Source organism: Mustela lutreola, chromosome 5, assembly GCF_030435805.1.
Source record: "Mustela lutreola isolate mMusLut2 chromosome 5, mMusLut2.pri, whole genome shotgun sequence".
In the NCBI taxonomy this organism is placed as follows: Eukaryota; Metazoa; Chordata; class Mammalia; order Carnivora; family Mustelidae; genus Mustela; species Mustela lutreola.
This window is the reverse complement of record NC_081294.1, coordinates 30,773,959-30,798,449: the sequence shown is the minus strand read 5'-3', so window position 1 is coordinate 30,798,449 and position 24,491 is coordinate 30,773,959. Positions and strand designations below refer to the sequence as shown.

At 45.5% G+C, this 24,491-nt stretch overlaps 2 long non-coding RNA genes across 7 annotated transcripts in view; one reads left to right on the top strand and one right to left on the bottom strand.

The window, feature by feature from the left end:
- The window catches only part of LOC131831682 (uncharacterized), a 216,040-nt gene that overhangs the window by 29,709 nt on the left and 161,840 nt on the right, over positions 1-24,491 (top strand). For 4 of the 5 annotated variants that reach the window (XR_009353758.1, XR_009353756.1, XR_009353757.1 and 1 more), the window contains one exon: positions 8,284-8,337. This is a non-coding gene — a long non-coding RNA (uncharacterized LOC131831682). Of the gene's footprint in view, positions 1-8,283; positions 8,338-10,492; positions 11,090-24,491 lie in introns of those variants that run through there. The other variant, XR_009353759.1, reaches the window with a different exon arrangement.
- LOC131831681 (uncharacterized) lies at positions 13,269-23,729 on the bottom strand. 2 transcript variants are annotated; one of them, XR_009353754.1, is made up of 4 exons: positions 23,509-23,729; positions 21,066-21,156; positions 15,022-16,190; positions 13,269-14,005 (listed from the first exon to the last, which is right to left on the bottom strand). It is a non-coding gene; the product is annotated as an uncharacterized LOC131831681 (long non-coding RNA). The 2 variants fall into 2 exon arrangements; XR_009353753.1 differs by having other exon boundaries at positions 13,269-16,190; positions 23,509-23,728.

Genomic DNA, 24,491 nt, shown 5'->3' with positions numbered 1-24,491 from the left:
TCTGTGCCCTGGGTGCTGGAAGGGGGGTACAGAGCTGGAGGCCAGACCTGCGTGTGGAGGGGCTCAGGCTGCTTTCTCCTGCTCTAGTTTGTTCTTTACACCGGGTTGGAGCCCCCACAAGGTCCAACGCAGAGTTATTTTTTCTGATGCACAGTTTGATGGACATGAAACATTTACAAAGGTCTAAAAATCAAATCAAATTTCATTACATGCTCAAATGAACTTATTTGTCAGAAACGAATGATTCTTCCAGGAAATCTGGAAAGGGGGTGTCACACTTCTAGCGATTCCTGAAAATCCTCATGTATTATTAATTTTCTCGGAGGGAGGGGCAGCAAGGGCCTTTGTTTGCAACACCAGGGGTATAGCTGTGTTTGTCTCAAGGAGGCATACTGACCATCTTTCTTTTTTTTTTTTAAGTCATTTGGATGTGTCTGATCACAGACGGAGGTTGGGGTGGGGGGCGATGACTATTCTGTAATCCAATAAAATGCCAGGTGTTGCAAATCCCTAAAGACTGGGGCTATTGGGGCCACTACTTGGAAGCATTAGTAGGATCCTCTCCCTGCCCTATGCCCAGCAAGGGTCCTGGGGACCCTGCTGTGGACATGATGGGAAGAAGAGTCAGCGTGCAGTGAGAGTCCGTGTACCATCTGCCAGTCCATCAGCAAACACCGGAAAGTCCCACTGGCACACAATACTACTTTTGTGAAAATGATGGGTTTATTGAATGGAAATAAGAAGCCAAGAAACCTGAGTACCATTTATAGCATATCATGGCAGTTAAGACTTGTGTTAAAAACCGAGCTCCGTAACTGACGAGCTGTCTGACGATGAACAAATCATGTTATTGCTCCGTCTTGATTCCCAGGAGGGCTGGGGCTTTTTAATCAGGACAAGCTGCCCTGCTTTAAACTCTCTTCTGTGTCTTCTAAGTTTCTTTTCTTGTATCTTGGGTATAGCCTAACAAAGAAAAGGAGGCCAAGTAATTGTTTTTTTCTATACCTCCCGCTATCGTTAATTGAGTATATACACTTTTGTACGGGGGGCAGGGGGCAGGAAAGACATGGTGACGTAGGACTGGAACCCCTTCTGTTGTAACCTGCATTCCTAATGACAGGATCTTGGTCCTGACCTTTATGAGTGCACACGAGAAGCAAAATCACCCATGGCTCTTTAAGTACCTACGAAAGAGTGGACATGGTCACTGTAGTTGGGTTGCCCATCCTCTAACAGGAAAGACAAAAATGACCACAATACATACTTAGATCCAACAGAACAAAAAAGGAGTTGGAAGAGGACAGAGAGTCGGAGCAGGGTAAGGAAGGACTGGAGCTGGGCAGGGAAACCTGACAAGTGTCAGGCCAGCCCTGAGCCGGGGGGATGCGCTGGGCATTAGCTGAGACACTTGCTGAATTTTCCTGGTGGCCTCTTCTTTTCTGTTCCCACTGGGGCATGGAAAGCAGGGCCGAAGGGCCTTTGCCAGCTCGGTTAGTGTTTGTACATTAATGCTCCATGACACCTCTAGCTGCTGCCGTCTCTGCCCTGGATGGAGGGAGACGCTCTCCGTTTTGTATTTTTAGATCCCAACCCCTGTGACCTTTCCTGAAGCTAATATGCAGTACCTGGAATGTTCCTTCCCTAGGCTTTCTGGGAAATCTGACAGCTTTTCAGGGCAGCAGAGGGGATGCTGGAATCGGGGGTCTGGCTTTGTTGAGCCACCCAAGGTGCCCATGTGCACCACCTTGGCCTGGTACATGTATGCGTGTGTGTGTTGGGGGAGGAGGGGAGGACCGTGGAGGTTCCAGAAGGAAGCTCCCTGGGTCTCGATCTTACAGGTCAACTTGGAGGGTATTTTTGGATGAGTTTAGCATTTAAATTTGGGAACTTTGAGTAAGCAGATTACTCTGCATAAGGTGAGTGGGCCTCACCCAATCAGTTGAAGGCCTAAACGGGCTCCAAGGACCTCACCGAGCCTCCCGGAGTGAGAGGGAATTCTCCAGACTGCCTTTGGGCTTCATCGGCACCATTGGCTGTCCTGGGTCTTGAGCCTGCCAGCCCCGGTGACAGATTTGAGATTCATCAGCATCTGAATTCGTGCGAACCAGTTCTTTTTAATCAATTGCTTTGTATTTATACACACACGCACACACCCCCTGTAAGTTCTGTTCCTCCGGAAAACCCGGACTAATGGGGTCCCTCACGTACCTCTCTATTCCCTAACTCTCTCTCTTCTCCCTTTACTTCCTGTGGTGCTTTCTCTTTAAATCCTCTTTAAACCCCTGTTCCTGCAGGTGGGGTCCCTGGGAACCGGAGCCTGGGGCACAGAGTGTCTGTTAAGTCGTACCCCTGGTGTCCACAGCTGGGATAAAGGAGGAAGCGGGAGGAGGATCGAGATGAAGTAGAACCTCCAAGTTCCCCAACGGCAACCTTAGTCGAGCTCACAGGGACTCCGGAGCTACACTGGCCTGTCTGAGTTGTCCCACACCTGGCTGAAGGGCCAGTCTCCATGCCTCCATCTCAGCTGCTCCATGTGGGCAAGTCCTTGGGTCGGGCATCGCCCTGCAGCTGAGGCAGACCTGCAGGGGCTTGAGCTGATGGCAGCCCCCGGAGGGAGGCAATGCGTCCTCCTTGGCAGGGGCAGGCAGGGGCTGTGTCTTCAGTCACCACACCTGGGCAAGAGGATGCTTGATGTCCACCAGCAGGCATTTACTGACCTCCTTCGAAATAAATGGTTTTTTGTTTTGTTTTGTTTTTTGAGATTTTATTTATTTGACAGAGAGAGGTCACAAGTAGGCAGAGAGGCAGGCAGAGAGAGAGAGAGGAGGAAGCAGGCTCCCTGCTGAGCAGAGAGCCCGATGCGGGGCTCAATCCCAGGGACTCTGAGATCATGACCTGAGCTGAAGGCAGAGGCTTTCACCCACTGAGCCACCCAGGCACCCCACGAAGTGAATGATTTTTATCTGGAGACTTAGCTGACCAGAATACAGACTCCAGCTCCCAGCCCCCCTAGCGGCCGGGTGTGACTATTTGACTTGCTTTTGACCAGGGCAATGTTAACAGAAGTCTGCGTGTGTAGCTTCCACACGGTGTCCCTCCATGGAGTAAGAGAAGGGGGCTCTGGCAGTTACCTGGGAATGGAGGTTGCCCCGGCAGGGCAGTATGGCGGGAGGAGTCTGCTTCTCTGCCCGGGGGATTATTTACCAACTGGCTCCGGCTATCTCCAGACTTCTTGAAGGCGAGAGACAGACAACCTTTGTTTTTGTTTAAGTCATTTTGATCTGGGAATGTTGTGGTTTTTACAGCTGAAATTAATTCTGGTTTACACTTTCATATACCTTTTTCCCCCAAGGTAAAACCCCAAGTGAGATAATCAAGGCCTATGCCACCTGGTCCTTTCTTGTTTTTTGCATCCTCTGTAATGGCCTCCTTCCCCCTCAGCCTAACTTCTGCTGGCTCAGTGGCAGAAAGAGTGAATCCTGGTCTCTGAGATGGCAGGCCTGGAGAGGGGCAGTGTGTATATAGGGGGATTTGGGCCAGTGGGGAAGAGTGGAAGGGCTCCCACTCTACTTGTGGTTTATTCCCTCTTCTAATCTCCAAAAACTAAACTCACCTCATTATAACAGCACTCATTTCTTTCCAGCTATAGCCACTGGATTATCATGAACAACTCAGCTTCCTCTCATCTACATACATCCGACTCTATTTCATGTAAATTTGTGCTGATCCCTTTTATGTTGGGCAGAATTTGGCCCCTTTTTACCCTGGGTTACATTGCCAAATTTTATTATCTTAACTGACAATGAAGGGCTTCTTCTCAAGTAAATACCTTTCCTGCCCTTAGAGTAAGCATTGGGGGTGGAAGAAATTTTACTTCCCTTTCCCTCCAAATTTGGGGCAATCTGGGCAAAGACCAGGAAGTGGATGCATGGAAAGAAGAGAGAACCCTCAGAAGGAGCAGGGAGGGGGTGAGGTGCTCACACCCCATTGTAGCAGAGGAGGCCTCAGGAGGCTTATCTTCATGATCTTTGCCTCCTGGCCATGCATGCCCTTATCCCTTCCCTTGAGTGTGGACAGACTCTGTGGCTTCCTTCTAACTGGTAGGACACAGGAAAGGTAATCAGACTATGATTATGTGTAGGTCATCCCAGTACAAGGAGGCCCCTTCCTTTGCTGCCTTTGAAGAAGAAAACTGCCATTTCTGTGACCTGTCTGCAGAGGATATGTTACCACAAGGAGCTGAGGGCAGCCTCTGGCCAGTAGCCAACAGGAACCCAAAGTGCTCACTCCTTCAGCTGCAAGGCCTGGAACGCTGCAGCCACAGTGTTCTTTCCCCCTGGATCCTTCCCCAGTCAAGCCTCGTGTGAGACGGCAGCCACAATCCACACCTCAATTCGAGCCTTGTGAGACCCTGACCCGGGGGCCCATCTGAGTTGTTCCCGGGCTCTTGACAAATAGAAACCACGAGGTAATTAATGTGTGCTGTTTTAAGCCAGTAATTTTGCTGTAATACTGTTACCCAGCAGTAGATAATTAATACATCTATAGTAAGAAATTTGGCCTTAGAAAGGAAAAGAAAATGCAAGCATGCTCTTTTGGTGAAGGCTTTTCAGAGTGAGATAATTATACTCTGGACGACTGGGGATGGAAACACAGCAGCCGAGGACAAAGGTTCGCCTTACACTGTGCTGAATACTTTCCGTAGGAGTAGGCTGGGCGGCTGGAAAGAAGGCTGGGAGCTCAGCAGTCCCGATAGAGAAGCAACTAGAAGGAGAGAGGAAACTAACATGGGAATTAACAAGAAAAAGGCTGTATAAGTATCTATGACAGGGAGATGGGGTAGCTCGTCTGTCTTGGGGAGGGAGTGAAGGAAAGGCAAAAGCAGAACTCTATCTTATACACCAGAGTTTGGGTCACGAAGCGGAAGAGGGTATAGGTAGGGCAACAAAGTGGGAAGTGTTCTGCCTGCAGAAGGTGGGGGGCAGGGGAGAGAAGCGTTTCTGAGAAAGGGTGCTTCTGGGCGCTGAGCAGTGAGAGGGAGTCGTGGTCTGCTTCCCTGGGCTCTGGGTCGGAAGGCCTAAGCCTAAGTCTCAGCTCCAAGAACATTATCTGTGTCACTTTGGCCAAGTCAGCTTTGGGTTTCCAGCTCCATAAGGCAGGTCTCATAGAACCGGCCTCCGTGAATCGTCATGCAGTGTCAGTGAGGGAAGGCTCCAGAAGGGTCCAGCCTGGCCTGTAATGAAGTCCTTTTCCCAGCTGTGGACACCAAAGGTACAACTTGATAAACGCTCTGTGCCCCAGGCTCTGGTTCCCCCAGAGCCCTTCCTGCAGGAGAGAAGAAAGAGAGTTAGGAAATAGGGAGGTACGTGAGGGACCCTATTAGTCCGGGTTCTCCGGGGGAACAGAACTTACCGGGTGTGTGTGCATGTGTGCATGCGTATAGAGATGTATTCTTAGGAATCACTGCTTTATTCCAGCAGTCATTCCTTAATGGTCGCCCCTGACTGTTTGAGATGTTTTGGTTTTGTTCACCTAGCTAGTTGGTAGGATTTTGTGAACTCGCCTCTGTGTTATCTTTTATTACCTGGCAGGGTAGAAGGCACGGTGGTGGGGGGCAGGAGGTCAAAAGGCTTGGATTCTCGTTCTGTTCTTTCCTCACTGGCTGTGGGAACTTAGGTCATAAGAAGACCGACCGAGCATGTGCCATATCCAAATACTATTCCCAGCGCGTTTGCATGCAATAGTTCATTTATCCTATCGGCACGATGAGATGCACTCTATTATTAGCCTCGAAGCTAATAATAACACACAGAGTTCGTCCAAGGCCACACTGCTGCTGTATCTGCATGTGAATCCAGGAGGCCCGAGTGCCCACCATGAGCCACACCACTCTCCTAGGCTGATGACGGGCTGTTCCTGATTTTATTCACCCCTGAGTGGAGGAGCTGGGCTCTCCTTGAGCCCCCCAGCCCAGCTTTGGTGTTCTGCTGGCCCCACCAGCCCCTAGCAGAGACTGCTAAGTCGCTGCTCAGTCCTGGGCTGATGGCTATATCAGGGAACCAAGATCAGACTAGAACGGGTGCCGTAGAACTAGGAGAGCGGACCTATGGAAGCCATGACCTTGGTGACTGACTGTCTCTACTCAGAACAGTGCAGGCTAGAAGGAAAATGGTATGTTAATCACCGTGCATTCCTTTATGCTTTTGGCCCTCTGTTTTGCCAAGCAAATGAGCAGAGAGATGTGTTAAGGTCAGCAGACACTAGGTTAGCCTAAGATCTTGAAAGGTGAATTTCCTTGCATTAAAAAATGATTAGGGGGCGCCTGCGTGGCTCAGTGGGTTGAGCCTCTGCCTTCGGCTCAGGTCATGATCTCGAGGTCCCGCATAGGGCTCTCTGCCCTGCAGAGATCACTGCCCTGTGATCGAGCCCCACATCGGGCTCTCTGCTTGGCGGGAAGCCTGCTCTCCCCCTCTCTCTCTGCCTGCCTCTCTGCCTACTTGTGATCTCTGTCTGTGAAATAAATAAATGAAATCTTAAAAAAAAATAAGTGATCAGGAATTTGGAGGAACAGAGTCTCACAGCAAGAGAAGAGAGGACAAAGTCTCTTGTGTGGGTGTGGCCAAAAGATAAAAAATACTTCTATGTGACTGGAATTTTCCATGGCTTCTGGATCTTAGGATGATGAAGTCTGATGTTCAATTTTAGATTGATGCCTGTGCTGTCCTGTGTGCTAATGCCCTTTATTAGCACTAACCTATCCATAAAACCTGTTGCACATGCAGTGTTTCCCGAGTAGTGCTTTGAAAAAATGAAGGAACAGGGAGGATGTCGACCATGGAGAACGACGGGAAAAATGGATGATGGCGGCAGGAGGTAGCCCAGAGAGTTGAGAGAGACAGTTCAGGAAAAGCAAGAAGAGGTGTGGACAGAAAGGCAGGTCCCTAGGAATCCTCAGATATATTGGGCAAACACTTAAAGAAATTTAACTGAGCAACTTAAAGGACAGGAAGACCCCAGAGTCTGAGGGGCTGGGATGGGCCAGAGGCCGACACACAGATTATTCAGGTAAAATGAGGTTGCAATAGAAGAAGGTCCATGCAAAGTCTGATTTCCCCAGTGAAACGGGGTCATAAAGTGGAGACTCCTTAATCTACTTAGGTTTTGAGAAAAAGAAGAAAGGTGAGGTAGAGTAGCTCGTTCAGCTGGGCAGTGGATAGATCTCTGGGTCCTGCATGGGTCCTGAAAGAGGTCCTGGATTCTGAGGAAAACTGAAACTATGAAGATTTTTAGATATGATTGTCTGGCCTCCCTGCAGAGAGAAACGCTGACGTAGCTGGTCCAGGAGGTGACCTGGGCACCATACTTCTTTTAAATGTTCCTCAGGGGATTTATGGGTGACCAAGGTTGGGAACCGCTGTCCCGTCTGCAGAGCCATGTGGGAAGCACCCGCGTGGCGCCAAGAGGTGGCTGACAGTTCCGTGGAGGGCTCTGGGCTTGTGTGCTCTTACATTTCTTAGTTGTAAACTGACTTCATGGTGCTCACGCTGTTTTAGGTAATGTGAGGAAGTTAGTATTAGGAACTTTAGGTGTGAATAAATATCCAGAATAATAAATGTGGCTTTCCCTGCATAAAATCCTGGCGGGAAATTTCCCAGACAGAAAATCTGCAGACATTGGATCTCAGCTGCTGAAAGGTGCCTTCGGATCTCTTGGCATTTATTTATTTATTTATTGTTAAAGATTTTATTTATTTATTTGACAGGCAGAGATCACAAGCAGGCAGAGAGGCAGGTAGAGAGAGAGTGGGAAGCAGGCTCCCTGATAAGCAGAGAGCTCAACGCTGGGCTTGATCCCAGGACCCCGAGATCATGACCCGAGCCAAAGGCAGAGGCCTCAACCCACTGAGCCACCCAGGCACTCCGAATCCCTTGGCATTTAGATGGAAGAGGCTGAACACAGTGTGATTGGCTCCTAGACCTGGGAAGGCTGCAGCCCTCCTCAAATATCCCCCTCCCCCTGCGATAATTTAACTAGAAATTATCCAGTTAAACATCTGATAGTATAGAATTAAAAAAATAAATCAAGGCTAAGACGTGAAGTGCCCGGCCCAGGAAACCCAGCTGAAGGGCGTTTGGAATCTTTGAACAACCATCCCCCTGTTTTTTCCCTTAACTCCCTGCCCTTCAAATGCAAGGCTATGTGGGGGTGCCTCCAGGAGAAGTAATCAACTTAAGTTCATACTCAAGTGTACATGAGAGATATAAAAGTGTTTTCTTTCTGCAGGTTGTGATACTGGGTGAAGACAGAAAAAAGAGGAACCTGGACGTGGAGAGAGAGGTAAGTGTCAAGACTGATGGGAAAGGTCAAAGAAATGTGGGCCGTGGAGGCAGATGCAGGCAGACAGAGCTGATTTCACAACTTGGACAAGGGCTGCTCCTCCAGAATTGAACACAAGCTGGACCCTCCCAGGACGCTGAAAGAGAGAGGGGAATGGTTTTATGTTGAACATGTTTATGAGTGGACACATTGTAAGCTGTCAAGTGCCAGAAACCACCCACTCACACGGAGCTTGGAGGAAGCCCCCAAAGACGGTCCCAAGTGACTCAGTCCCATTACTAAGAATCACTTGCATTAGGGCAATTTCTGCTTCATCCAAAAGGTTTTTAGTTACATTCAGAGTCAACAGGAAATTAATCAGCAAGTAGAATATTGAAAGAAGATCTGCATCTCAGAGTCATTAAAATAAGAGCAGGTTTTGGTAAAATGAGAAGGTGCTTAAAAAAAAAATGTTTAAATCTCCTACGCTCTTTCTTTTTTTTTTTTTTTTTTTTTTTTAAGATTTTATTTATTTATTTGTAAGAGAGAGAGAGAGAGTGAGAGCAAGCACAGGCAGATAGAGTGGAAGGCAGAGTCAGAGGGAGAAGCAGGCTCCCTGCGGAGCAAGGAGCCCGATGTGGGACTCGATCCCAGGACGCTGGGATCATGACCTGAGCCGAAGGCAGCTGCTTAACCAACTGAGCCACCCAGGCGTCCCATCCTACGCTCTTTCTTAATAAATTAAAGATTCCAAAACTTAAAGCCTGAGGACCAGAGGCTCCTTGGAGGAGGGGGACACACGGTCCTAGGACCTGCACCCCGTTTCCCCCCCATATGCACGCCAGCCCCGGGCCATCCACACAGCTCTCCCTCAGCTCTTTCAGAAAGTCCCTGGAAACCTGACCACGCTGGGATACGGTCTATTGAAAACTTCCTGAACACATCTCAGGCCACATGGTTGTCCTGTATTATTTGACTTGTCTCTCCCCCTGTAAGCTCTTGGCGGAATGAACTTTTTATTCCCCTTGTTTTGGAATGATTTTATTTATTATTGTAAGCCTGGGTGGAGAATGTACTTCCTTGCTTATCACACACTTCTGTAGGAATATTGAATAACAATAATACGTGGATGCGGGGGGAGTGTGAAACTCTGCCGTCCGGGTAACCCTTGCTCTGCCATCCTGAGTATCTGGGAAGCCACTGCCCTCGGTCTTCCTTATGCTGGAAAGTAGAGAGCCAGAACCCCTAAATTCAAGAACGGGTAGGTGGAAGGATGGTCAGAAAAGTTTTCTCATTCTCTTCCACTAGCTTCTGACCCACTAAGATCCTCTGTTCACCCGCCCCCAAGTGCTTGTGAAGAGGACAGGTGTGAAGCCAAATTCATTTCATATGGAATCTCAGTTCAAGACGCTCGGGGTTGCAAAGGACAGAAACCAGCTCATCAGCATAAGCCAGCAGGGAGTTTACTGGAGAACCATTGGGGTTTCTCATAGAACCCACAGGCAGTTCTCAGGGGCCTGCCAGGAAACTCAGGCCTTGTTCTTTTGCTCTCTCTCGTTCTCTCTCTGCCTCTTATCTCTGTTTCCTGGCCCTGTAGTAAAGGCGAGTTTCATGAAAGCAGGGATTTTATCTGGTTTGTTTCCTGCAGGCTCGCCCATGCCTAGCACACAGTGCCTGGCACATAGCATTCGCTGGGTCAGCACTTATTTTTGTACTCCTCAGCAAGAGCAGCTTGTGTCCCACAGTGGGCATGTCCGAAGGCAGTTGCCTCACAACACCCAAATTCCCATCGCTGAATGGGTCACCTGTCCACCCCCGGGGCCGTCACGGACGGCGGGAGGATGGGGTGCTCTGCAGATATGATTGAGGCTGAGACGCTGTTTGTGTGAAAAGAGAGTCTCAGAGTTGGGCCTCTCATGTGCTTACCACGCCTGGGCAGGTACTTGTCATCAGGGCAGATAGTCTGCAGGAAGTGGGCACGTGGTAATTCCCAAATAGCACTATCTTTTGCTGAATCGCCAAGCACAGGGGACTCCCTAGCATGAAACTTTCTTTCAACTTTGCTGATAGGCTGTCAGCCAGTTTCTCTGTGGACATCTCCAAGGACCAGCAAAGGCACTGTTTCTTAAGGGTTGCTCACTCCATTTTAAAACATTGATGTGGAGAACTTTTTCAGGTGTCTCACACGAGTCGGAATGGCTAAAATCAACAAGTCAGGAAACAACAGATGCTGGCGAGGATGCAGAGAAAGGGGAACCCTCCTACACTGTTGGTGGGAATGCAAGCTGGTGCAGCCACTCTGGAAAACAGCATGGAGGTTCCTCAAAAAGTTGAAAATAGAGCTACCCGATGACCCAGCAATCGCACTACTGGGTATTTACCCTAAAGATACAAATGTAGTGATCCGAAGGGGCACGTGCACCCGAATGTTTATAGCAGCAATGTCCACAATAGCCAAACTATGGAAGGAGCCTAGATGTCCATCAAGAGATGAATAGATAAAGAAGATGTGGTACATATATATATAATGGAATACTATGCAGCCATCAAAAGAAATGAAATCTTGCCATTTGCCACAACGTGGATGGAACTAAAGGGTATTACACTGAGCAAAATAAATCAATCAGGGAAAGACAATTATCATATGATATCTCTGATATGAGGAATCTGAGAGGCAAAGTGGAGGGCTCCAGGGGTAGGGAAGGAAAAAATGAATCAAGATGAGATTGGGAGGAAGACAAAACACAAGAGACTCTTAATCTCACAAAACAAACTGAGGGTTGTCAGGGGGTGGGGGGAGGGAGAGGGTGGTTGGGTTTTGGACATTAGGGAGGGTATGTGCTATGGTGAGTGCTGTGAAGTGTGTAAGCCTGATGATTCACAGACCTGTACCCCTAGGGCAAATAATACATTATATGTTAATAAAAAAATTTTAAAAAACCAACAAAACAAATTGAATGACTAGGAGACCAGCCCATGCACATTATCTGTGTGACTTCAACCTCCACTGGTCCTCACTCTGCTTTGTTAGGATCCTAGATAGAGAATTCCTCTTCTATATGATGACCCTTCAAAAATTCTTTGAAGAAAGTTACCATGTTACTTTGGAGTACTTTCCTTGGGGAACCAGTAAGTGCTGTCTGTGCACTACTCATCATATGATGCGGAGGATTGCCTTTCCCTGATTCCTCAAAGTGATGGGAACAGCAGCTTGGTTGTTGATGGAAACTAGGCTTCCAAGACATGGGGCTGCTTGACCTTGGTCCCCAACTAAAAGACAGATTTCACCTCACAGCAGTCAGAATGGCTAAAATTAAAAATGTCAGGAAATGACAGATGCTGGCGAGGATGTGGAGAAAGGGGAACCCTCCTACACTGTTGGTGGGAGTGCAGGCTGGTGCAACCACTCTGGAAAAAAGCATGGAGGTTCCTCAAAATGTTGAAAATAGAGCTACCCTATGACCCAGCAATTGCACTACTGGGTATTTACCCTAAAGATGCAAACATAGTGATCCAAAGGGGCATGTGCACCCGAATGTTTATAGCAGCAATGTCTACAATAGCCAAACTATGGAAGGAACATAGATGTCTATCCACAGATGAATGGATAAAGAAGATGTGGTATATATACACAATGGAATACTATGCAGCCATCAAAAGAAATGAAATCTTGCCATTTGCGATGACATGGATGGAACTAGAGCATATCATGCTTAGCGAAATAAGTCAAGCAGAGAAAGACAACTATCATATGATCTCCCTGATATGAGGAAGTGGAGTTGCAACATGGGGGGGGTTAAGGGGGTAGGAGAAGAATAAATGAAATAAGATAACCATAAGTGACTCTTAATCTCACAAAACAAACTGAGGGTTGCTAGGGGGAGGGGGTGAGGAGAGGGGGGTGGGGTTACGGACACTGGGGAGGGTATGTGCTATGGTGAGGGCTGTGAAGTGTGTAAACCTGGCGATTCACAGACCTGTACCCCTGGGGATAAAAATATATGTTTATTAAAAAAAAAGATTTCATGGGATATTTTCAGGGACACCTTATCGATAGGGTGGTTTTCATCAGTGGTGACCTCTGCATTGGGGAACACGTGTTTTGCCTGCCAGGGGAGAAGGACTAAAGTTTCGAAACTGTATCAGCTGGTTTACCCTGGACCTTGAAGATCTGATTGGTAACCTGTAGCTATTCCCAAGTCCCTGGCATATTTACTAAACTGATACTATTAATATCCTTTAAATCTTCTCTTTTCAAAACTAAATACACTCTCTTCAGTTTTGGGTTTGCTTGTACACTTAGTCATACCGTGGAATAGACACTTTGAGAGCATAAGGAATTGAAGTCGTTGTTGAGATAACAGACAAGGACACAATTTCTACCTGCAGCGAATTCACAGTGAAGCGAGAACGGAAAGCTGAATGCAGAGAAGCTGTAACCCAGGAGAAGGGCTTGGGCTGGAGGCACGATGAGGACCATCGGCACAAAGAAGGGAAGGCGGGAGGGGGGAAGAGCCTTGGAGAAGGGAGCCCTGGGAAAGCTGCCTGGCAAAGGTGGTGCCTAAAGATGAGTGTCCAGGGATGAGGAGGAATCAGCCAGATGAAGGACGGATGAGGGAGGAGGGGGGTAAACCGGGCAGAGGGTTCGCATTTGTGAGCCTGTGGAATGAACAGCACAGTTCTTTCAGAATGGGTCTGTCCTACCACCCTTTTCCATTTTATTAGCCAGAGCAAGTCACTAACCCTGCCATTCGAGGAACAGGGACAGCTCTTGACGGAAGATGCTGCAAGGTCTCGGTGCAAAGTATGGCTATATAGGAACGGGGGCATAATTCTAGCCATTTTTGCCATCATTTCGGCACAAGGAACTTAGATGTTTGGAATTTCCCTAGAGAGAGGTGGGGAAACACCAAAAGGATATTTTATTATGTTCTTTTAATAATAAAATTTTATTTTAAAGTTATAGTAAAACATTTTATTACTAAAATATTTTTTAAAAATTAGAACTTCATTTTGATTTATACATGTAACATTAAAGCACATTCTCCTTTAAAATAAGAAAAAGGTTATCAGATAAGTTTAAGTTCTCCTGCCAACCATGGGCTTGCTGGGTAGGATGATGTGGATGGTTTCCTGGCTGCCACCCGTCAGGTACCCTCCTCAGCATCCTTCACCTCTGGTGGCCTCAGATAATTAGGAAGCCGCATGAACGTCTTTATCCCCAGATCACACTCTCTACTCTCCCAACTTGGTCTACTGCCTCGTGACAGCCAGATCTACTGTGTCTCCAACATTCCCTGTAGATTCTAGGTCTAGTGAACCAGTCAGAGAAGAGAAGGTGTTGGGTCCATTTGGGGCTTTCTACATCTCCTTTCCCAGTTGCTCACCTCTCCTTTACCGACCCATTCTAGAGGGTGCTCAGGTTCTGCGCTGAAGTGACTAGTCTACTAGACTACCGGGGGCATCCACTTTGATGTACTTTCTGAGATTTGGGAGCCCATTCTCCGGTCACCAAAGTTCCTCACACACTCGCGGCAGCGCTTCCATCCTTTCTTCCTGGGTCCCCCCAGCTCCTGGAGCTACATCACCGAGGCCCCCCTGCTGACCTCGTGTGGCTCTGCCAGGCACATGGCGGCCTCCTCTCTTGGCTGGATCTTCCATGGTCTCGGGCCACTGGGCTCCAGTCTACCTACTTGGCATGGAGAAAAGAGAAGGAAGGACAGGAAGAGATGAGCAGAAGGGAGGGAAGAGGAGAAGGGGAGAGGGAGGGAGGACGGGGAGGCGAATTGGACATGTGTGTTCTGTTGCTTCTACTGCTAACTTAGATTTCACCACACACCGTATTTGACCAACTTGTTTTTTTTTTTTTTTTTCTTTTTGCATCTTGTGTGGCATTTAATGAAAAATAAAACTTGTTTTGGAATGTTTTCTAGAAGTAATCATAAGAAACTGTTAGCAGTGGTTACGTTTGGAGAGGGGAGCTCAGCAGGCTCGTTGGGGGCAGAGAGTTTCCATTTTTTTTCCTTTGGCGTTTTTGTCTACTGATTGAATTCTCTGGGCATGCTGAAGAGACTCCTCTAAAAAATAGAATCGTAGAAAATGTTTCTGACTTTTCAAATTCTTTTTCATTACCATAGTTTCTACAATCTACATTGGGGATTCTATAATCTGTAGAATACAGATACATGTGATACATGCAATGTAACATATCAGTTACATTGTGCCTGCTATCATGATAAGGTGCTCTACATACATGATCTTCTTTATCCTAAACGACCCAGTTGGGAAGGACTTCTTAGGTGCGGTTTAAAGATAAGGAAATGAAGGCACAGAGCAGTTGCACAACTTGTCTGAGGCCACACAGCCACTAAGAGTCAGTATAGGATTTACTCCATATTCTGTCTAATGCCATGGTCAAGATTTTAGCCATTCTGGGATGATAACTCCTTCCATCTTTTAATAGATACTCTTTGAAAATCAAGGATCATCAGAAAGCACCTTGGGAAGCCACAAAATGTCTTGTGGCTCCCCTTCCATCCACACCAGATGGAACTGTAGTCAGAATGTCTTCATGCGAGTCTCTAACCTCTCTTTTCTCTGAACTCTGAGCATCCACCCTGCCAATATTGAAGGTCTCTGTCTGAGCGAGCTAATGCTTTTCCTCCCTGCTTTCCCAAACTGAGAGCTGCTACTTGTTCTTCTTACCTAATTTGTCCCAGCTGATCAAAATTTGAAGCAGAAGAATGTGTCTCCTTCTCAGTTTTTCAACCATCTGGGAGGTGAAGTGGTCGTGAGCCACATGAAGAATTTATTGCCTGCGCTGTTCTTAGCTGACCCGACCCCTGTCCTGCCGCATAATGAAGTGCTCTGAACCCCGCATTCTGAGAGTCGCTTTGGGTTTTGTTTGTTTGTTCCTTGTTAACCACAAGTGAACTTTCAGTCTGGGAATAGTCTCCAAGTTTCTGGAAATAGTCAGTAAGTGGCTCCCTATCTCTCGGCTGTTGCTGTAGATCAAGTTTGAGGAGAAATTCAACGTCAGAACCTCTTTGATTTCCCCCTCTCGCTTGCCCTTCCCCCCATGTTCAGTGGATGACTGTCCTCTCTTGCAAATGTCTCTTCCATCCTACTTTCATAACTATTTTACCCACAATAAATAAAACAAGTTCAGACTTTTGGAATTCCTTAAGCTACGTAGCAGCAATGACTCCTCAACCAGAAGAGCCTCCATGCAGATTTTCTCACCGGCCTCCACCCCACCCCGAACGAAGAACCTAAGTCGGTTGCACGGATTCCATTCCCCTTTCCGGGGATTGGTTTACGAATGAGTACGTGGCCACATTCTTTTCAAAGAAGTGTGAGGACAAGAGGTCTACCATGGGCCTTTTGGCAAAGGTTTCTTTGGGCCTAAAATGCCGAAGCATCCATCTTTGCCTCCTTGGGGTGTGTGGCTTCTGGGTGTGATGGCGGAACCTCCCGCAACCATGCCTTGTGGGGGGCACACGGAGCCTGCCCTTCTCCTGCATTTCTTGTTATGTGCAGTCTCAGCTGTCCATTTTTCAACATGAACCATCTCCACAGATAGACCAGCCTCTCTGCCTAGAAGCTTCCTCTTTCCCCTCATACTTTTGCAAGATTAACCACCCAGAGACATGAAACATGTTTATGATTCGTTCCTTTCTTCGAGTCACCTTCTGTGAAGGGAGTTGAGAGTTTGAGGCCCGAGTCCAGGATTATAAGATTTTGTACATTTCTGTAACTTTGTTACTTCCCCATGTTTGGTATTTTCTTACGATATTACGCTATTCACGCTTGGTCATCTTCATTCTTTCAGCAAACATTTATTGAGCTTCTGCTGTCAGGTGCTATGCTATACCCTGGAGGTAAAAAATAAATAAAAATGAGTAAGAATCAGTTTCTGCCATCAGAGAACTTATAGTTTTGTGAATGAATATGGCAGGCACTAATGCTGCCCACTCAGTAGATCCTCCTTGTTCTTTCTTCTTAAGAGACCCCCCCATTTTGTTCAGATAGTAAGGTGTTTGGCCAAAGAGGATGACTTGTAATTTATCTAGGAGTTAGCATATGAACAAAACTTCAAGGGAAATCTACCGGGCACTTAGGGAAGCATTCTCCTCCTGATAAAAGGCCTGAGCCAACCACCTACTTTCTTACTTCTTGGTGCCCTGTTCCCAAGACCATGAAGTATAAAGCAGTAATGGCCATCTTGAAATTGAAGGAAAGGCCAGTCGAATCAGAGAGATGCTCATGAAACCCCATAAAATCATTAAACTGCTGACCCAACTTTGGAGCTGTGTGCATCTAGATGTAATTTTCTATAAGGCAATCAACTGCCTTTCTTATTTAAGCCATTACTAGTTAGGTTTTCTTACTAAAATGAGAGAGAAAACCAGGCAAAGGAGTTTTGAAATATAGTATAATAAATGTGATTATTGAGTTGTGCATAAGAAGGCAACATACGTAGAAGGATTCAGAGATAAATAACTTTGTTTGTTTGCATATTTACAATGCATGTGATAAATGCATGATAGAAATCTTTGCAGAGAAATATGAACCAAAGAGGAAGCTCTGACTTGTGTCCATAATGTTCATTCATGATGAGAGTAAGTTGATGCATTTTGGGCAGGAGCCCCACAGATGTGACCTTCTTAGTGCATCACACCAGTAGATACATGATATCAATGTGCCCCATTACTGGCAATATTAAATTGGATTACAAGGGTCAGAAGGTGTTCACCAGGTTCTTTTCTTTAAATTTGCCATTTCCCCTTGTCATTAATATGTATTTTGTGAGAAGATACTTTGAGACAATGTAGATATACCATTTCTTAGATTATTTGTTTTTTAGGTGTTGAGTTTGTAAGTTCTTTGTAGATCTTGGCCTCACGAACACTTGTTATTTCCTGTCTCGTTAACTTTTGCCATTCTAATGAGTGCCAGGTGATATCTCATTGTGGTTTTGATTTGTTTTCCTTGATGGCTAGTGATGTTGAATGTTTTTTCATGTGTCTGTTAGCCATTTGTATGTCTTCTTTGGAGAAGTGTCTGTTCATGTCTTCTGCCCCTTTCTTGACTAGATTATTTGTTTTTTGCGTGTTGAGCTTGAGAAGTTCTTTATAGATCTTTAGAGTTCGTTACAGATTTTGGCCTTGCCAACACATTTTGTTTACTGTCTTGTTAATGTTTGCCATTCTACATGGTGTAAGGTGGTATCCCATTGTGTAGTTATACCATTTCTTATCAAACTTTCACCTACTAGTTTTAACATCTATTGATGATTCTTGCTGAATAGGTTATTACAAGGATATTTGTGAAATGATTTTTTAATTTTTTTAAAATTTTATTTATTTATTTGACAGACAAAGATTACAAGTAGGCAGAGAGGCAGTCAGAGAGAGGAGGAAGCAGGCTCCCTGCTGAGCAGAGAGCCCGATGCGATGCGGGGCTCGATCCCAGGACCCTGGGATCATGACCTGAGCCGAAGGCAGAGGCTTTAACCCACTGAGCCACCCAGGCGCCCTGTGAAATGATTTTTAAAACTCTTTTATTTCTTCTCTATTTATTTTGTGGCAATATACTATAGGGAATAGCTTTTCCTACTTCATTCATTCATTCATCTCAGTGTGAACTTATGGATTCCTATTTTATTCAATAGATAATCTGTAAATATCATTTATTCTGATGCTCATATTATCTCAGATTTGGCAGTGGGAACTCCTTCTGACTTCCTTCTGTGCTCTTATTCTTGGAGAATTTCCTTAATTTTTTATATAAGAAAATCCTGCAGATTCATCTTGAACTTTTCCTGTGCTGGCTGTGAAAACAGCCGTATCTCCAAGTGACTCTATTTTCTTTTAGTGGAGAATGGTTTGAAATTCAGAAACTAAGTCTGGGCATAGTAGTGTTCATTGCTACTGGAGTGCAATAGCTTCTGGGTCTTCTCAGTGGACACAAAAATGGATATATGTGTACACACACTTGTATCTACATAGATGTAGATATAACATCGATGTCTATATACTTACAAAGATATAGAAGTAAAATATATCTGTAATGTATAGATATAAAATAAACCATGAGGCCATCTGAAAATTCCAATTCTAATCTAATACAACCTTCTCTGAAAATGAGAAATATGGCCCCATTATCCTCGATGTATTTACTTTGTATGTAATGTACCTTTTGTAATGTATTTACTGCACTGAAGTCAGTTTTAAAATGACTGACCCATATGACTGTGACAAACTGTGGCTAATTCATCTAACTTGAGTTCATATTTATTTATAGTTCTTGTTATATTTAGTCTGAGGGTATATGATACTGTGTTCAAAAATTACTTGGGTTGGTTTTTCCCCCTCCTTTGCTGAGATTATGTCACTGATTTGAAATACAGTTAAGTTTATTTGTTTTTGTTTGCATTCCATTTTAGGTTTTGTTTTCCCCCTTTATAAAAACTTCATTATTGCGTAATTGCTTTGAGTATATAAACATAATTCCAAAAGTCAAAGCCATACAAAGATACTCAGAGAAGTGTCCCTCCCCACCTCTTGTTTCTTCTACCTTCACATTTATCTCTTGTAGCTCTGAGTATCTTTTGTTTTTTAAGGAGAGACATGTGTATTTTCTTATTTTCTCCACTTTTGTAGAAAAGGCAGCACCATGTCAATAACTGCTTATATTTTTCTTTTTTCAGTTAAAAATATGTGATTCACAAATATCATCCTCAGTTATTTTTATGGCTGTGTAGTACTCCATCATGTGGCTAAAACATAGCTGATTTAATGACTTGGCTACATTTCCAATATTTACAGTCACAAACAATGCTTCATGAGTAACGTTTTGTATGTATATTTGCATGTTTCCAGAGGTGTATCTTCAAATTAAGTTCCAGGATATGGGATGGCTGAGTCAAAATGTAAACACGTGTGTTCTTCAATACTCTAACACTCTCCTCCTAAAGGTTGTACCAATTTTCATTCCCCGCAGCAAGGTATTGAGGATTCCTGTTTCCCCAAAACTTTACCCATAAAATATAGTGTCAAACTTTAAAAATTTTGCCAGTCACATAGGTGAGAAATAGTACCTCAGTCTTTTAAAATTTTCTCTTCATATTTTCAAGTGGTGTTCAAATATGACTATGTGTGTATTCTGTTTATGTCTTTTGCTTGTTTTTATTGTTTTTCTGTTTTAGTCAGGCCCAGATCTCCTTCTGTGATTTTTAAATGAGTTTTTTATGGATTAGAGATATTAACTCTTTATTTATAATATATATGCAAAATGCTTCCAGTTTGTCGTGGTCGACTTTGTTTATAATGGTTTTTTTTTCCCCCATGCAACATTTTTTTGTAAATTTTTAAATCTTCTTTGCCTCAGAATTTTAAATCACAGTCAAAAGTCTTTCCTTACACCAAAATTATAGAGAATTCACCCACATATTCTTCTCCCATTTGTGTGGTTTCATTTTTTTCATTTTTGTCTCTGATTCATTGATGTTTATTCTTATTTATGACATAAGATATGAGTCTAGTTTTATCCTTTGCCAAATGGCTATCCAGTTTGTCTCACAGCTTCATTAAAACACTCATCTTTGTGTTAGTGATTTAAAATACTACCTTTTGGAGTGCCTAGGTGGCTCAGTGGGTTAAAGCCTCTGCCTTCAGCTCAGGTCATGATCTTAGGGTCCTGGGATCAAGCCTCACATCGAGCTCCACATTGGGCTTTCTGCTCACTGGGGGCCTGCTTCCCTTCCTCTCTCTCTGCCTGCCTCTCTGTCTACTTGTGATCTCTGTCAAATAAATAAATAAAATCTTTAAAAAAATTTTTAAAAATAAAATAAAATACTACCTTTTTCATACACTAATTTTCCATGGGTACTTGGGTCTAGTTTTTTTTTTTTTTTTTCTATTCCTTTCTCATTTAACTGTCTGTTTACACAGCAGTACCATACTGTTTGAATTATAGAGGATTTATAATATGTTTTAATAGCCTAATCCTCTTATATCTTTTCTTATTTTGTTTTTCTAATTTTACTATCAACTTATGTAGCTCCATTGTGAAAAAACTTTTTGGTATATGGTATTTGTTTTAGGTATTTGTATTTATAAATTAACTTAGGGGAACCTGTCCATTTTTTGGTGATGAATTGTTCTAAGAATAGAGATGGAAAGAAATTCTTGATTTGAGTCTTAAAAGTTGGACAGGTAATAGATGGGTAAAAAGGAAGGAATGTCACCCAGACAAGATATAGCATGGTACCTGCATGACAAGGGTTGGGGTGGAAGTCAGGGGATAGTCCTTATAAACCAAGGGGAGTGGTATAGAGACTAGGGACTCATTCACAGACTGCTACGTGTAAAACTCATTCATTAGTGGCTAGGAGCTAGGTGAATATTGTTACCCTGTTGAGCCAGTCATAGGGGAAACCAGATCTCAAAGGGCAAACTGGTGGGAAAGCCAACAAGGGGCAGCAGAGTCTCTGGGTCTCTGGAGACAAGGAGCCCTGGAACTGAAAGCGTGATTCACATGCATACCAGACTCAAGACGATCGGCCCGTCCCAGTCCCAGCTACTGTCCCACATGCCCCCTTCTGCCCTGCTGGCCAGCCACACAGAACTCTGCAGAATACCTTCGAAGTCCTGTTGTCTGCCTCCATGCCGTTCTGCTAGTTGCCTAGAATGCTCTGACCGCCACGTTTGGTGAATTTCAACATATCCCCTCAAAACCTGACATACCATTGTGTTTTCCGAGAAGCTTTCCTGTTGGACTCATCTCTTCTCCCTCCCGTAGTGCGGATTGCTCCTTTTCTGGATACTAATAACAGTCCTGAAAATGATCATTTTGATGATAGTAAACATGCATCGAGCATTTCGATGTGCTCAGAATTGTGTTAAATGCTTTATATTCATTACTTAAGCCTCATGACAACCCTTTGGAATAGAGACCATTGTTAGCTTCATTTTACAGATGAGAAATGTCAGTGATTTGTCCAGGTCCGATAGCTGGTATGTGGCAGAGGTGAAGTTTAAATCCAGCTCTGTCTCATACCAGAGCCGGCCATGTTTGCTGTGTGATTGCATCACTTTTGGCCAGTTACTTGTTTGCGGAATGTTTTCCTCCTATAATGTATGTGCTTTGAAAGCAGGGACAAATTCCTGTTTTTCTTAAATTTCCAAAGCTTGCCAAAGGACCTGGCATACGGAAGGTTCTCCAGCAATGGTTGAATGAATGAGTAAATGAATAACCCAAACACTCAAATATTCCCACTGCCTGTAGAATGAAGTCTATCTGTCATTCAAGGTTTCTTACTAATCTTATGCCCTATTTTCCACTAATTGGATCCTCCTCAATACAGAACATATCTTGCATTACCAGCCTTTTGGCCCTTTATTTATGCTATTCTTTTCGTCATGAATGCTATTCTTTCTCTCCTTTCCAATTCAATTATATTTAAATAAATGACCTCTCTATCTTTTTTTTTAATCAAAATGCCCACATGACTCTGAATTAATGAGTTAATTAATTAATTTGGCATGTGTACATTATCGTGCATCCTGTGTCTTTTGCCATGCTCACGTAGTATGTATTTCAGATAGTCATGTTGTCTGTCATTGAATCCACAGTACCTGTGGCAGTGTTGTGCCAGGGAATGGCCGTCAATAATGTCTGCTCAGTGAATGACGATGACAGGTGGTCATCAGTCACTCGAGTGCAGGGGTCTTGGGAAGTCCTCTGTTCGCCCAACCTCTCTACTCAGGTAAATTAGGCTCAAAATCCTACTATTAAGCATTTATTCTCTTGGATTCCCCTGAATTTATCTTCTTTTTCTCATTTTTTAAAATTATGTTCAGTTAGCCAGCATATAGCACATCGTAAGTTTTTATTCTAGTGTTCGGTCATTGATGACTTGCGTATAACACGCAGTGTTCTCATTCTTAACGTTTACCATTCTCATTAAGCTCATTCAACCCAGGCTGATGTCAATGTTTTCTTCTTGCTTCTTGGGGAGATCATGGTAGACCCATGCAGCCTCCTATGACCGACATCACGGGCTTCAAATGTTGAGCCAGTCCCTGAGGGCATGTCTAGGATCACCAGGCGGAGGACGGACCTCACATGGCTACCCAGACTGTCCTTTCAGTCCCTCTCAAATGGGTGACAGTTTTCTTTGGTGGCAGGATGAAGAGATGAAGGCTCTTCCCCGTCCGTGGCTGCCTGTGGATTTGTGAAGTCTCGTTCCCCTTCCTCCCCTCCCCATGGTTGTTACCCAAAACCATTCTCCTTTGTCCTGTTTAGGACTAAACTGGCCAATGAATGTCTTAAACACAAACCAAATAACATCAGCTGTGGATTCAGGTATGGTAACTGGTTTCCCAGGCAGCCTGGAAACTCCCTTGTGCCTGAGGGTAAACTGCAAGTGACCTGTCTAGACTTTTGTCGGTTTTATCGGACGGAAGTCTCACCTTCAGAGGTGAGGCCTGCAGGACTGTAATGTTGTCCCTTCAAGGATCTGAAGTCACTCTCCTTCCTCTCCTGGGATAGGTTTCCATCCTTCAGAAACCCAGACGAGGTATCGAATGTCCCTTTCCTAGGAGATGAATATTCCCTTCCTTGCACTGTTTTCTCTTTTAGCTTAACTCACCCATTTTCAATCAGTTATCTTTCCATTCAAGTGCCCGTTTTGTATGTCCCCTCTCTCCCCTTTGGAGATCCAGGGAGGGGCTTAGTGCTCACTCCCCTCAAGCTCATTCCTGTCCCACCAGAGGGGACCTGACCCTGGAAGTCTCTGGGGACGCTGCAGCTGTGCGCACGGAACACACAGGGGGCACAGGGTGCCGCAGGGGACCAACCCTGTGAACCACGGCCCCCATGTGCCGGTGAGCTGGGGATCTGGGTGCCGCTGAGTCCCATTTAAGACCCATTTCATAGAGAAATAGGACTCGTGCCTGAGGTCAGAGGGGAATCTAGAGTCCACATACCCCACAGGGAGGTTTCCGTCTTTAGAGGATAGTCTCACCGGCGGGACCTCTCACTGGGCCTTGTGAGACTCACCTTCTCCACTCAGAGCCCCCCGGGCTGCTCCTCCAAGGCGCAGGCCCAGCGGTCTCCGGCCCTACCCCATGGTCAGAGGGGAACAGCTGTGCCACAAATGATTTTCAGTCCCGTCGCCCATCTTACCAAATTTTCCAGCTGGGTGGACGGCAAGCCCTCTGGGGTTCACGACGTCACCCTGGGTTACAGAGTGAGTCAGTAGTTCCACGGGGTCAGGGAATGCGGGCCGCCCCGGCTTCCAGGCCCCAGCAGACCACATACTCCCTCTCCTGCAATCGGATCGGCCCGTCTGCAGAGAAATGGAATTAAGCTATTAGCAAGTGGTTTCTGACTCTTGCAGAAACACAGGCAAGAAGAGCCGCTTCTAGATGTTCTAAGAGGGCTGTTTGTTTTGGCAGCACTTCACTCTATTACACATTCCTGTCACTTAATTGTCCTTGTGAAGATAAACAAAGACCTTCTGGGGCAGAGCTGGGAGCAGCCTAACAGCCAACCACATGTTGGCCGAATTGAAGAGGTAGGGGGGGGCTGTGGGGGGGGTGGTTAGCGCTATGTGTTCAGCTGTGGCCCGAATGACACCATCTCATCTCCACGGTGACCCCCCTCCTGGGCCTCCGGCCCCTCTCCTACCAGCTGCCCTCAGGTCCGAAAGAAAGTTTAAAACTAGGCCCCAGGTCTTTATCTCCTGGTGATCCAACTTCTTCCTCTGACCTTCGGCGTTGTTTGGTGAGTTCCAAGCTCACAGAAGACCATCTTCCAAGTTCTTTTTGGCTCGTCATCACGTCAGCATGATGATGTTAGTGAGGACAGCGCACAAACGAAACACCTTCACGTATCTTAGCAGACGCTGATAAACGCCGGTCATGAGCTCTGGGCTGTGCACGTGGACCTAAACATGGGTGTCTCCCAGCAGAGGCGAGGGGAAAGAAAACACAGCTGTTCATGCCCTTTCGTCGTCACCTTCTATGTGTGGTTTCTGGCTGGAGAGCCAGGGCAGATACAAGCACACCAGGGATCTGTGGGGGGGGGGGGGGGGTCAGGGCTGGGGGTCAGCGCCCGCCCACGGTGAGATAGCGATCTGCAGGATGGTTAGGTTCTGCTAACATGCG